The sequence below is a fragment of the Staurois parvus genome, unplaced genomic scaffold (assembly GCF_062004578.1).
Source record: "Staurois parvus isolate SC_StPar_1 unplaced genomic scaffold, SC_StPar_1.0 ptg000045l, whole genome shotgun sequence".
Lineage (NCBI taxonomy): Eukaryota > Metazoa > Chordata > Amphibia > Anura > Ranidae > Staurois > Staurois parvus.
Window position 1 is genome coordinate 562,971 of NW_028317841.1, and position 15,004 is coordinate 577,974.

A 15,004-nucleotide genomic window follows, 5' to 3' on the forward strand; every position below is an offset into this window, starting at 1 on the left:
TGACAAAAGGGATTCCCTGTCAAGAATGGAAACCACCTGTATCTCCTGAGTCAACAGTTCAGAAGAATATCCCTTCTCCAAAAAACAATTTTGAAGGATTCCTGCCTGGGTAAAGAAATCCTCCCACTTGGAACAGTTTCGATGGATCCGTCGAAACTGTCCTTTCTTGATACCCTTAAGCCATGATGACAGCTTTCAATCGGGATAAAAACATTACAATCAGTGGATTTAAAATTGGTGATTTTGGTGAAAAAAAATGATTCTCACAATAGATGGTCAAATCTAGAAAATGAATAATTGTGTCACTCCATTCATAGGTGAAACAAATACCCCATGTATTAGAGTTGAATGTAGACATAAAGGAATGCAAAGATGTGATATCCTCCTGCCACAGGAAAAAGGCATTGTCGATGTAGTGACGCCAAAAAATTAGATGGTCATGTCTCTCCATATGAACAGCCTCAACCTCCCAAAAGGCCATAAAGAGGATTGCGAAGCTGGGAGCGAATTTGGCTCCCATTGCCACACCCATTTGTTGTAAAAAGAACTGTTCTCCGTAATAAAAATAATTACAGTATGCACCATCCCAAATTTTAACAGATCCAAAACAAAAAGTATCTGTTTCTCAGACAGCTGATCATCCAATCTCAAAAAATATTCCGCTGCCTCATATCCTTTATCATGGGGAATGATAGTATACAGAGAGGATACATCGGCTGTCACCATCAAAATGGGCCCTTCTATACTTAATTCCAAAAAGTTCATTAATGATCTGAGTGGTGTCTTTTAAAAAAACAGGGGTCTTATTAACCAAAGGCTGTAAGAAAAAATCGATGTATTTTCCTATACGTGATGTGATAGAATTGATACCACTCATAATAGGTCTTTTGTACATTTTTTGTGAATTTTGGGAAGGTAATAGACATTAGAATTCGAGGGGTTAGTGGCAACAAAAATTGATTATCCTTCTTGTCTATAATACCATCTTTAAAACCTCTCTGCAAGATGGTCTGTAATATTCTTTTAAACCTACTAGTGGGATCCTTCCTCAAGACCTCATATGTGTTTCTATCAGATAATAAATGGTTCATTTCTTCAAGATAATCCTGTTTCTTAAGAAAAACAATTCCTCCGCCCTTATCAGCGGGTCTGATCACCATATCATTACGATCACAAAGGGACTGAATACCATCTTGTATAGATCTATGAGATGTCTTTTTAAATTTGGCTCATTCCAAATCATGCAGAACCATGTTCTTAAATACAGTAATGTTGGTATTACCTTGCCCTGAAGGGTTAAATAAAGATGCATTCCTAAAACCAGTATGTACCACATTCCCATCCAATGGGCTGAGTACCCTAGTAGTCACTCTAGGATTCAAAAGAAAATGACGTTTGATGCTCAGTTTTCTGACAAATTTATGTATGTTGATAAAGGTCTCAAATTTATTGAGGGACCTCCCCGGCGCAAATTTAAGACCCCTATCAAGGACAAAACTTCTTGTGCTGTAAAGGGAACACCACTTTTTTCTTTTTCTCTTTCCCATATTTTTGCCTAAAAACTGTTGTTAGTTTTATATTGTAGGGGAGCCCCATTAAGAGGGACCTAGGATCTCTGAACTCCTGAGTGTGCATGGTAATCGCCTTCCTCTCTCTGATGATATAAGGGTTCAAACCAATTGTGCAAAGGAATATGGGGTGTTCCATATTGGGGGGGTCCACAATACCCGCCCTCATAGTTCACTCCACCCCTCCTCACAGGGGATCTGTAGTTTCAACCATGTCTATTTCACTGAGAAGAAGGGGAATAATATCCCTGTTCAACATAGCCTGTATGACATTGATGTCTCATAGGGCCATTAGAATGAGACACACTTCCACTACCCCGTATGAAGTGATAAGAAATGGCTTGACCTATTATATATAATAAGTCCAGTGAGCAGAGCAATGAAATGTTTTTAAATCTACCTGTTTTTACTAATTAACCCTTGCAGTGATACATTGCAAATTAGAGGACAATTTCTCTTAAATATTTAGGAATATCATGGAAAAAATAAAGCTTCCTGCAATTGCTGAAATCCCTATTAGTAGTAGGCTAAATGGGTAATTCAATAGCAATACAATAGTAATACATATTTCAAGAGATAATACATTCTTCTTACATATATTCTTGTAATTGCTTGTTTCAAATAACACATCAAAGAATGTACTGTACATTTCATTTCAAATAATGTAAGGAGTTACTATACAGAACAAAACAGGAAAAAAAATATAAAAGGAATCTGAAAATGATCATCATGCTCATCTCTAATCTTGGTGGTTTGTGTATTCGTTTTCTACAGGACTGTCTGCAACCTTCCCAAGAAACTGCACATCAAAAGACTACTCATGAACATCAACCTGAAAATGAATAGAGGTAAATTTATTTTGATCTTTCAGGGGGTAAATGAATGCTTTTAAAAGCGCAGAACAAAGACCACAATTCCAAAAGCTTACATACAGCTAAAAAATATTTACTACATAAATAAAAAAAATACACATGCTGATCATTTATTAAAAACTTTGCACAAATAATCCACATATAATAAATACATGAGATAGTGCTGTGATTTTTTTTTTTGTAAGGAGGAGTGGATGAAATATCAGGGATCCTCTAGTTCTGTCATTTACACCATCACCTAGCTTTTAGGAAAAAATATAATTAGAATCATTGGGGTTGACAAACATTGAACCCATCTGAGTAATTAAGGTGTAGCACATCTCATTGGTAACTGGTGCCAGTATTTCTGTCCCTGTTGTCTTTTTATGTGCATGGCCCTTCAGTTCCATATAATGTGTATGTATATGTATGTGTATATATGTATATATATATATATATATATTTATATACAGTCAGGTTCATAAATATTGGGACATTGACACAATTCTAAAATTTTTGGCTCTATATACCACCACAATGGATTTGAAATTAAACAAACAAGATGTGCTTTAACTGCAGACTGTCCGCTTTAATTTGAGGGTATTTACATCCAAATCAGGTGAACGGTGTAGGAATTACAACAGTTTGCATATGTGCCTCCCACTTGTTAAGGGACCAAAAGTAATGGGACAGAATAATAATCATAAATAAAGCTTTCACTTTTTAATACTTGGTTGCAAATCCTTTGCATTCAATTACAGCCTGAAGTCTGGAACGCATAGACATCACCAGACGCTGAGTTTCATCTCTGGTGATGCTCTGCCAGGCCTCTACTGCAACTGTCTTCAGTTCCTGCTTGTTCTTGGAGCATTTTCCCTTCAGTTTTGTCTTCAGCAAGTGAAATGCATGCTCAATCGGATTCAGGTCAGGTGATTGACTTGGCCATTGCATAACATTGCACTTCTTTCCCTTAAAAAACTCTTTGGTTGCTTTTGCAGTATGCTTTGGGTCATTGTCCATCTGCACTGTGAAGCGGCGTCCAACGAGTTCTGAAGCATTTGGCTGAATATGAGCAGATAATATTGCCCGAAACACTTCAGAATTCATCCTGCTGCTTTTGTTAGCAGTCACATCATCACCACGCGCTGACACTACCACCACCATGCTTCACTGATGAGGTGGTATGTTTAGGATCATGAGCAGTTCCTTTCCTTCTCCATACTCTTCTCTTCCCATCACTCTGGTACAAATTGATCTTGGTCTCATCTGTCCATAGGATGTTGTTCCAGAACTGTGAAGGCTTTTTTAGATGTCGTTTGGCAAACTCTAATCTGGCCTTCCTGTTTTTGAGGCTCACCAATGGTTTACATCTTGAGCTGAACCCTCTGTATTCACTCTGGTGAAGTCTTCTCTTGATTGTTGACTTTGACACACATACACCTACCTCCTAGAGAGTGTTCTTGATCTGGCCAACTGTTGTGAAGGGTGTTTTCTTCACCAGGGAAAGAATTCTTCGGTCATCCACCACAGTTGTTTTTGCATGGTCTGCCGGGTCTTTTGGTGTTGCTGAGCTCACCAGTGCATTCCTTCTTTTTAAGAATGTTCCAAACAGTTGTTTTGGCCACGCCTAATGTTTTTGCTATCTCTCTGATGGGTTTGTTTTGTTTTTTCAGCCTAATGATGCCTTGCTTCACTGATAGTGACAGCTCTTTGGATCTCATCTTGAGAGTTGACAGCAACAGATTCCAAATGCAAATAGCACTCTTGAAATTAACTCTGGACCTTTTATCTGCTCATTGTAATTGGGATAATGAGGGAATAACACACACCTGGCCATGGAACAGCTGAGAAGCCAATTGTCCCATTACTTTTGGTCCCTTAACAAGTGGGAGGCACATATGCAAACTGTTGTAATTCTTACACCGTTCACCTGATTTGGATGTAAATACCCTCAAATTAAAGCTGACAGTCTGCAGTTAAAGCACATCTTGTTTGTTTAATTTCAAATCCATTGTGGTTGTGTATAGAGCCAAAAATTTTAGAATTGTGTCAATGTCCCACTATTTATGGACCTGACTGTATACACTATGTTGCCAAAAGTATTGGGACACCCCTCCAAATCATTGGATTCAGGTGTTCCAATCACCTCCATGACCACAGGTGTATAAAATCAAGCACCTAGGCATGTATACTGCTTTTACAAACATTTGTGAGAGAATAGGTCAATCTCAGGAACTAAGTGAATTCAAGTGCGGTACATGATAGGTTGCCACCTGTGCAATATGTCCATCCATGAAATTTACTTGCTACTAAATATTACATGGTCAACTGTTAGTGGTATTATAACAAAGTGGAAGCAACTGGGAACATCAGCAATGCAGCCATGAAGTGGTAGGCCATGTAAAAATGACACAGCAGGGTCAGAGCATGCTGAAGCGCACAGTGCACAGAAGTCACCAACTGTCTGCAGGGTCAATAGCTAAAGACCTCCAAACTTCATGTGGCCTTCACATTAGCACAACAACAGTGCACAGAGAGCTTCATGGAATGGGTTTCCATGGCCGAGCAGCTGCATCCAAGCCTAGTTTCAGTGAAAGGAACTCTCAAGGCATCGGCATATCAAGACATTTTAGACAATTTCATGCTTCCAAGTTTGTGGGAACCGTTTGGGGATGGACCCTTCCTAAATGACTGCGCACCAGTGCACAAAGCAAGGTCCATAAAGACATGGATAAGCAAGTTTGGGGTGGAGGAGTTTGATTTGCCTGCACGGAATCCTGACCTCAACCCGATAGAACATGAATAGAGATAGAGATGAATTAGAGCAGAGACTGTGAGCCAGGCCTTTTCATCCGACATCAGTGCCTAACCTCACAAATGCACTTCTGGAAGAATGATCAGACATTCCCATAGACACACTCCTAAACCTTGTGGACAGCCTTTCCAGAAGAGCTGAAGCTGTTAAAGCTGCAACAGGTGGGCCTACGGACTAAGACTGGGATGCCATTAAAGTTCAAGTGCGTGTAAAGGCAGGCGTCCCAATACTTTTGGCAATATAGTATGTACATATATATATACATATACTGTGTATATATATATATATATATATATATATATATATATAAAATGTATAACAAATAGTATATGCAGGGCTGAAATACAAATTGCAACTTTTGTAGAAAATTGTATGCGTGCTTGTATTGCCATCTCTGTAGAATTTACACATTGTTATTGGGAGGTTTTTTTTGCATTTGATTAAAGAAACTTCAAATAATTGCAGAGTATGCCGTAAATAAAGCAAACATGGAAAGAAAATAACATAACATTATTTTATATTTTACTTATTTAATTTACTTTTTTTTAACTACCTGCTTTATCCTATTTCTTTTTCCCCTTGCAGCACCACAAACCTAAATTAGTAGAACATTTTCCTGAAATGTAATGGCAAAATCAAGGTTTCTGAATGTTTGGGATAGTGATAATCAAAACAATTCATGTAGTAGTAATACACATTTTCTTCAAGAGATAATATACTTTTCTTACATATATTCTTGTAATTGATCCTTTCAAAAACACATCACATAATGTACATTTCATTATAAATCATGTAGGGAGTTACTATACAGAATCCATGCAAGAAAAATTATAAAAGTAATCTGAAATGGATTATTCTGCTCATCTCTAATACTGGGGGTTTGTGCATTCATCTGCTACCTTAGTGTAACCTTTTCAAGAAACTGCACATCAAAAGACTACTTATGAACGTTAACCAAAAAATTAACATAGGTAAATTTGTTTTTCTTTTAAGAGGTAAATTAATACTTTATTTAATGAAGACTACAATTCTAAATGCTTGAATAAAACCATAAAATACTTACTGCATAAGTCAAAAAGTATACACGCTGATAATTTATTAAGAACTATGCCTACAAAAAACCCACATATAAGAAATAAATACGAGAAAGTGTTGTGATCTGTTGTTTTGGTGATTGAAGGTGTGAAGGAGATTTCAGTGAGCCTCCAGTTCTGTCATTCAGACTATCACCTAGCTTCGAGGTAAAAAATAATTAGCATGAAGATTCATTGTAGCTAAAAGTAAAATTCAAACACAAATACCTGTATATTAGGGTTGACCGATGCTGAAAAAGCTTCAGAACAAAGTTGCATTTACAACTAACACGTTTATACAGGCTGTCTGCATACTGGATTGATGAATGTTCTAGCTGTGCATCTCTTCGTCTTCGTCTCTTCACTGTCCATGAAAGAAAGCCAATATTTTTAGGAACTGCTGTAAAAAAGTTTCAGTTTGTGTTTATCCATGTAGTTCATTGTTCAAAAAAAAAAATACAGTAAGTACTGCAAGGAAATGAGCTGTATTATCAGTGGTGTAACAATAGCCACAACAGCCCACATGGCTGCTATGGGTCTGGGAGCAGAAGAGAACCCCATTAAGGGAACCTTGAGGAAAATGAAAAGTAGAAAAATGTGTGTGCCTGTAAAGGTACCACAAAACCAGGACAGTATCATTAAGGATGGAGGAGGTTGCTGTTGAAACTGATCCTGTTCCACTTGTGACATTGCCAGTCAAGAATATCCGAAGTATGGAGATTTCAGAATCACAGATGCTAGTCACTTATCTCCTGTTGCAAGCTCTCCAGTTAGGAGAATTTCTTTAGCCATCTTAGTAGTGTAGATTTATTGACCTCATAGCTTCTAGCCATCCCTGCCAGCACTGAAATTAACTAAGACCAACATGTTAAACTCCCTTCAAGGATATTTTTCAGAACTGTGATATTTTATTTTTTTTTTTTTAATTTAAATATTTATTAGTTTTTCATTTTTTACAAAAAAAATTCCATAAGAAGAGATAACAATACATATAAATATTCCATACATTTCTACCTTGCCCCTTCTAATAGATCTTTTCTTTCCCTCCCCTCCCAACCCTTTCCCACCCCCCTTCCCCCTCCCTCCCCTTTGCACGTTCTATACTCTCTTGAGGCCCAATAGGTTCTTAATTTATAGTTTTCTATACTTCTCTTTCAGTCCTGATTTTTCCCATTTTTCCCATCTTGTATAGTATATTTCCATCCTATCTTCCTGCATATAGTAAGATTTTTCCATTCTACTTATCTGATTTACTCTGTTGATCCAGTCTTCCTCCTTCGGCACCTCTGATTTTTGCCAGAACTTGGGTATCAACCCTTTTGCAGCATTTAAATAGTACCATACGCCTGATTCTTTATATTTATTTACTGTGATCCCAACACTATGTAGGAGACATATCGTTGGGTCTAACCCTATGTCATTTCCAGTTATTATTTCTATTGAGTTAACTATTATCTTCCAGAAAGACTGAATTTTTGGACATTGCTACCAAATGTGAAACACCGTGCCCTCCTCCCCACAACCTCTCCAACACATTTTAGAATTCTCCCCCCTCATCTTGTGCTCAATACTCGGTGTGATATGCCATCGTGTCAAACATTTATAGTTAATCTCCACATCTCTCATACTAACATTCTTGTGTATCAATCTATATATCTTGTTCTGTTGGTCCTCGTCTAACACCACCTCCATATCTCTTTCCCATTTCGTTATAAAAATTAACTTTGTGTCTGTGTCTAATTCTGTGAGTATTCTATAAACTTTGGCAATTCCATGTTTCCCATCTCTACGTGTTTCCAACAACCTTTCAAACATATTCCAATCCTTTTTTAATCTCAGGGGTTTTGGTAGTTTTCCAATAAAGCATTTTAACTGATGATATTTCCACTCGTCTATTCCAATAAAACTTTCTCCCTTCTTCTCTTTTAATTCTTTAAATGGTCTCAATTCCCCCTCTACCAGTACATCTCTCAGTTGGATATCTTCCCTTTTAAACCATCTACCAGATATCTCATCCTTTCCTGGGGGGAAATAATCAGAATTTACAAGAGGCATTAATATAGAATTGAATTCCCATTTCCTACTTTTGTGTAAATTATCCCATACCCTTAAAACATTTAAAGTGTAAATACTTGTGCTTTCTTTAACTCTTCTAAGATGTGCTGGAACCCATATCATCTTACTCAAACTAATCCCACTCAATTCGTTTTTAATTTTTACCCAACTCTTCCCCTTGTGGTTGAATGTCCAATCATAAATTCTTGCTAAAATTACTGCTTTATAGTATCTCTTGACATCAGGTAGTCCCATTCCCCCTTTCTCTTTAGTTCTACTCAATATTTCATATGATATTCTTGATTTTTTGTTCCTCCAGATATATCTTATTAACATTTTTTTCATTATCTTAAAAAACACCTCTGGCAGTTTAATTGGGACCATTTGGAATCTATACTGTGATATTTTGACTAACAATTACTTGATGCAACACTGTACTCAAATGAATTTTATGTAATTTGTTTAAACAGATAGAGATTTTTTTTGGTGGCATTTAGTCACCTTTTTTGTAATTTGTTGTTTGCTACAGTATATAAAGGAAAAAAAACTAAAAAAAAATGTGAAAAAAAAGTTTCCTATAGCTTACAGCTTTGCAAATAATTAATCTTTCTTCAAAAATTTAGGCCAAAATATATTCTGCTCCATTTCTTTGGCTAATGAAAAGCAAATAATTGTATATTATTAATTCTGTGTAAAAGTTATTGAAATGTATTTACTAAAACTTGAGAGTGCAAAATCTGGTGCAGTTGTGTATGGTAGCCAATCGGCTTCTAATTTCAGCTTGTTATATTAAATTGGCTGTTAACCCTTTCATATACCCAGTGAAGTGACTGGCCTCGGGTGATACACTGAGATGAAACAAGGCCTCCTACACAAGTTTTACTTGATTATGCAGTCTTCTCTTTTCTACATCCCTTAAAAAGGGCTGATTTTAGGTACAATCCTTCTGCATTTGTCAGTATCACAGAGGTGGTGACAGGAAGCTGCACTTAGAGCTCTGTGAGAGCTGATTGGTGGAGATGGACACACTCTCCTTCGCACAGCACACAGGAGCTATGTTCTGTATAGACAAGCTGTCTGCTGAGCTCCTCCCTCCTCCCTCCTCCCCGACACAACTTTATCTCGTGTGTCGGGAAAACCTCACATGCTGATAACAAAGGAACAAAGCACCTGAAATAAACAATACTTAGAGCTTTGGAGATAGACAAGTAAACACTACAGATATATACAGGTATGCTTTGTTCAGATTTCACTTCACAACCACTTTAAGCTTTGAACAAAAAACTGAAAGCTGATGCAGAACTTCACCAGGTTTTGCACTCTCCAGTTTTAGTAAATCAACCTTATAGAGTCTACAAGCTATGGTATATATATTTTAAAGAGTACTTGCCTACCAGGCCAATTCTGACACTTCTCACATACATGTAAAAATCTAAATCTTTTTGCTGGAAAATTACTTAGAACCACCAAACATTATATATATTTTTAGCAGAAGCCCTAGAGAATAAAATGATGTATGTTGCAATTTCTATTTGCAAAATGGTTTTTCAAATACAATATAATACCCAATTTTTATGATAAAATATAAAAGATGCTGTTACACTGAATAAATAAATACCTAATCAAATACCTAAATAAATACCTAACTTGCCATGTTTTAAAATTGCCTAGTCCATGGAACAGTGCCAAACTACAGCACTTAAAAATCTCCATAGGTGATGATTTAAACGCCTTTACAGATTACCAATTTAGAGGTACACAGGAGTTCTGGTGCTAGAATTATTGCTCTTGCTCTGTCATTACGACAATACCTCACAAGTGTGGTGTGATCACCACTTACATGTGCATGCAGAACTTACATATTCATTTGCATGTAAACATGGGGCCTCCAATGCAGCTGATCAGACACAGATCAGTCTCAATGGCTGCTTTCCTGGCTGCTAATGTAAACAAAGAGCCAAAACCAAAAGTGATGAAATCCCTGTTGCTTCCAGCTTCTGGGGTCACAGAGAAGAAGGAACAGCATTAGTTCCTCTCTCTCTCTATTTAGTGCAGCCATTGTCACTGGACTCAGTGGTCCCCCACTTCCCGATCAGACGGGAGAGGCTGGGAAAGGTGACAGCAGCGGTGCTGGGGGAACACTCTTCCACCGCCAGTAGAAGTGATCAAGTGGCTATTCAACCACTCAAATCACTTCTGCTTAAAATCCCATTGCCATCTGTAAATTTTGCTACTGTGATGATGCCTGCAGGCATCATTCCGGTATAACCACTTCTCTCCCAGGACTTCATATGACATCTACCAGTGGAAATGGTTAAAAACTCTAAATTAAATTTGTAATTTTTTTGTCACAATTTTTTTTAAGAAAGTAAATTTAATTTAATTTTATTTCACAAAGTTGATTGTCAGTTAATACGATATTCCTAACACCACACAGCATGGGCATACTTACAATTACACCTCAAAACACATTTTTCTACTCATGTGTACAGGGATACCATATGTGTGAGACTTCTTGCTGTTGTACGCATAAAGGGGCCCAAAATTCATGGCTTTGGGGGGCATACATTCATCATCTAATTTCTTGACTGCCTGTCACATTTCTTGAGACCCTGAAGTGCTGGGGCAGAAGACACCCCCACAAAATGACCCATTTTTTTCAAAGTAGATCATCCAACATTTTTATATAGATGAAAAGTGAGCCTTTTGAACATTTAATTTTTTGCCTTAACCATTTACCCTCCAAAAGATTTACCCCCCTTCACGACCAGGGCATTTTTTACACGGTGCTGTGCTACTTTAACTGACAATTGTGTGGTCATGCAACACTGTACACAATTAAAATTAATATAATTTTTTCACATAAATAGAGCTTCCCTTTGGTGGTAATTGATCATAACTGGGTTTTTAATTTTTTGCACTTTAGATGAAAAAAGACCAACATTTAAAAATAAACATATTTTTAAAATTTTTGCTGTAGAATATATCCAATAAAAAAATAAAGTTTCTTCATAAATTTACAACCAAAATGTATTTTGCTACATATCTTTGGTAAACAAACTCCAAAAAGTGTATATTAATTGGTTTTGTGAAAGTTATAGCTTCTGCAAATGGTAGTATATGTACTGGAATTATATTTATTTACTTTTCTATACCAGTAATAGCCGCGCTCAGCGATTTATAGCAGGACCATGATAGTACGGTGGGCATTCTGACACTAGATGACACTAGGTGGGAGCTGACTAACTGCCACTAACATCTCCAGTAACACTACTACAGTGATCAGTGCAAATAAAAAGTACTGACACTGTATTAATGATATTGGGCATTAAGAAGTTAACATCTGGGGTTCAGAAAAATAACTGTGTGTTAGGGAGTGATTACACTGTGTACTGTGTGCTGTTTTACTTGGGTATGTGCTGGCTTTTAGAGATAAAAACCAGCACCTCCCTACTGACAGGAGAGAGATCTGTGTTGTTTACACTTACAGATCTCTCTCTTGTTAGTTGCTCCTCCAATCGCTGAATCCCGCCCATGAATCACTGGCAGGGACCCGGTGATTGATACCTACAGGAGCCAGTGGCAGGGAGGGTAAGACGCACACCCAAAAATGCGAATCCATGTATATATACGTGATTTTGCACAGAACAACCAACCTGTAGCCGTAGCAAGTGGTTCATTTTGGAAAACGGTGAAAGAACATGAAAATTAATTTTTTCACAAACTTGTCAATTTAATACTGTAAGACATTTCTCCCACACAGCATAGGCATACTTACAATTACACCTAAAAACACATTCTGCTATCCGTCCCGCCCAAGTATGGGGATACCAAATGTGCGGGAATTTTTCAATGTTTGGACTAATTATCTACCAGACATTTTAGGTGCAGTCCCTGTGGGCCAAGTAGGCTTAGTCTACTGGCATGTGGCTGCCCCCAAGAATGCCATGTTCACAGGCCAAGAAATACAGGAGTCTGAACAAAAAGTGAACAAAAGAGTTACTGTGATTCCAGGAATGCAGGTGTCTGCATGGCTGGAATGGTGTCTCACAGAAATGTAGACAGTGGGACATACTGTACAAATGGGTCAGCTCAGATGTCAGGCAGAGACATGGCCAGCAAACTAGCAAAGGATTGGTCCAGGTGGTAGGCAGAAATGTGATCAATAAACAGGTCAGGGGCCTGGGAATCTGATCTCTCACAAACCTTTCCTTTGTCACAGTGGTATAAAGCCTCTAACTTACTCCTGGCATCTATGAACCATGTCTCTCGTTGGGAAACCTCCCTAAAAATTGTGCATCATCGGTATTATACCCAAGTCAAATTGTCAAAACTGTTTCCCTCTATATCACCTAGCTGCTGGAGAGACTGTGGTAACCCTGGTTACTTAATGCATATCTGATGGTCATGCCCTAAGGTTTTGCCTTTTTGTAAATATGCATTTACATTTCTATCCTCTGTAACTCCACCATAAAATACAACCCAGCTACAGCTCTACTTCTACTAAAACTCAATACTTGGGCCTGAATCACACACTGTTTATTGTTCATGGTCTCATCGCAGCTAGAAGGAAAATTGCCATATCCTGGAAGCAATCATCTCCTCCTGTCTGGACACTCTTTCCACAATACCTCAATACGCAAACACAATTTGAATTGATGTTTACCATCAAAAACGGCAAATACTATTCCTTTCTGAAACACTGGAGTGTATGGTTGACTCATCCGGACTGCACGATACATACCTACATTGGTGTTAGCTAATCCTTCACTTAATTTATTTTAACATCTCTGCTTGTGTACCCTGTAAATGCACATACAAACCTGTCACTGTTATTGTTTACTATAACTTGTTTTGTTAAGTTTATTACCACTAATTCACCTTCCTTGTGAATACTCTGTATACGCAGTCTCAAACTCATACTTTTGCTCTTATGTGAAAGCTATGAGCTCCTTTCTTAAAATTCCAATAAAACTTATAGAGAAAATAAACAGGTCAGGGTTGGTACAGGTGGCAAGCACAAGCAACACTATACTGGTGGGGTGGCGATCAAAAACACTGTTACTGGCTGCACTGTCTCCGGTGACACTGGCAATGGTATGGCTAACAATTAGGAACATTGTTGCTGGCTGCACTGGCTCTGGTGACACTGGCACTGGTATGGCTAGTGCTCAGGAACATTGATGCTGGTTGCACTGGTTTGACAGCTATGTCACTGGTGTGGCAGTGATCAGGAATTTTTTTGCTGGCTTACACTGGTCTGGTGACACGGATACCAGTGTGGTGGCAATAAGGCACATTGTTGATTGCTTCACAGGTCTGACAACACAGGCATTTGTGTGGCAGCATTCAGAAACACTGTTTCTGGCTTACACTAGTTTGGTGACAGTGGGACTGGTGTGGCTAAGGATCAGGAACACTGTTGGTGATGTACACTGGTTTAATGACACTGGGACTGGTGCAGGGGAGATTAGGAACACTGTTTCTGACTGCATTCATTCTGGTGACACTGGGACTAGTGTTGAAGAGATCAGGAACACTGTTACTGGCTGCACTGATATGGTGACACTGCGACTTGTATGGCAATACTGTTACTGGCTGCACTAGTTTTGGTCACTGGCATTGGGGTGGCTGTGATCAGGAACACAGTTGCTGGCTGCACTGGTTTGGTGAAAGAATACTGGTGTAGCTGCACTGTATATGGTGGCATACAGTGTCACCAGAGCAGTGTCAATGATTACTAGCCATTCCAGTGCAGTGTACCTCCTGGGTGAACAGTGTTTCAAAATGTTGTTCCACTAAACATAAAGAACCCTCTATGTCATTTCAGATTATACATCATTTTCTCTAACCCCAAATGTTGGCCTCATGTCTGCATTAGGGACCTTACAATTATAGTTTATTTCCATTACTACAGTCTATCTTGATAAAATTGTTGATAGCAACTGTAAGGAAATATGTCTTATTAACTGGTATCCATTTTGTATGATGCCTCCATTTTAGATGTGTGAACAGTTAGTTTTGATTTTGAGTTTCACTTGTAACATCTCTCTCGTTTCCTGTCTTTAGTTTCTTTTCTCAGTAAATGGAAGTACCTTATATGGTGGTTCTCAGCCATTTGTAGTTTCTATCTTCTTTGATAAGAGCATAGTATTTCATTGGTCATTCTGGTTTTGTAAAAAAAATTGCTTGCACGCATTAAACTTTCAGAGATTTAGCTTGCACACTTTGGTGTCTGGAGCTTTACTTCTCCTGGATCCAGAAGGTTTAAAAATATTTGAGGACAGCCTGTGTTCAAACTGATGCATCATAATCACACCCTGTTCATACAAACTGCTGTGGGTGTGTATTTTAAGTTAACAACACCCCAAAATCAGTTTGTAAAATGTGGTGCAATGTGCAGAATCAGATCACATGGGTGTAAACATCCAAGCGATCCGATTCTGGGGCAGAATAAAAAAGGGTCCTGCATGTTTTTGGTGTGGATGCGATGTGATTTGAACTATACAAAATACAGCACAGAAATCGCATGTGATTTGCATAGGAATGCAGTGCGGTTCCTGTGTGAATCACATGTGATGTACCACACCACATCAGTGTAAACCCGGGCTGAATATTATCTGCCAAGTAGCTGCCTGTCAA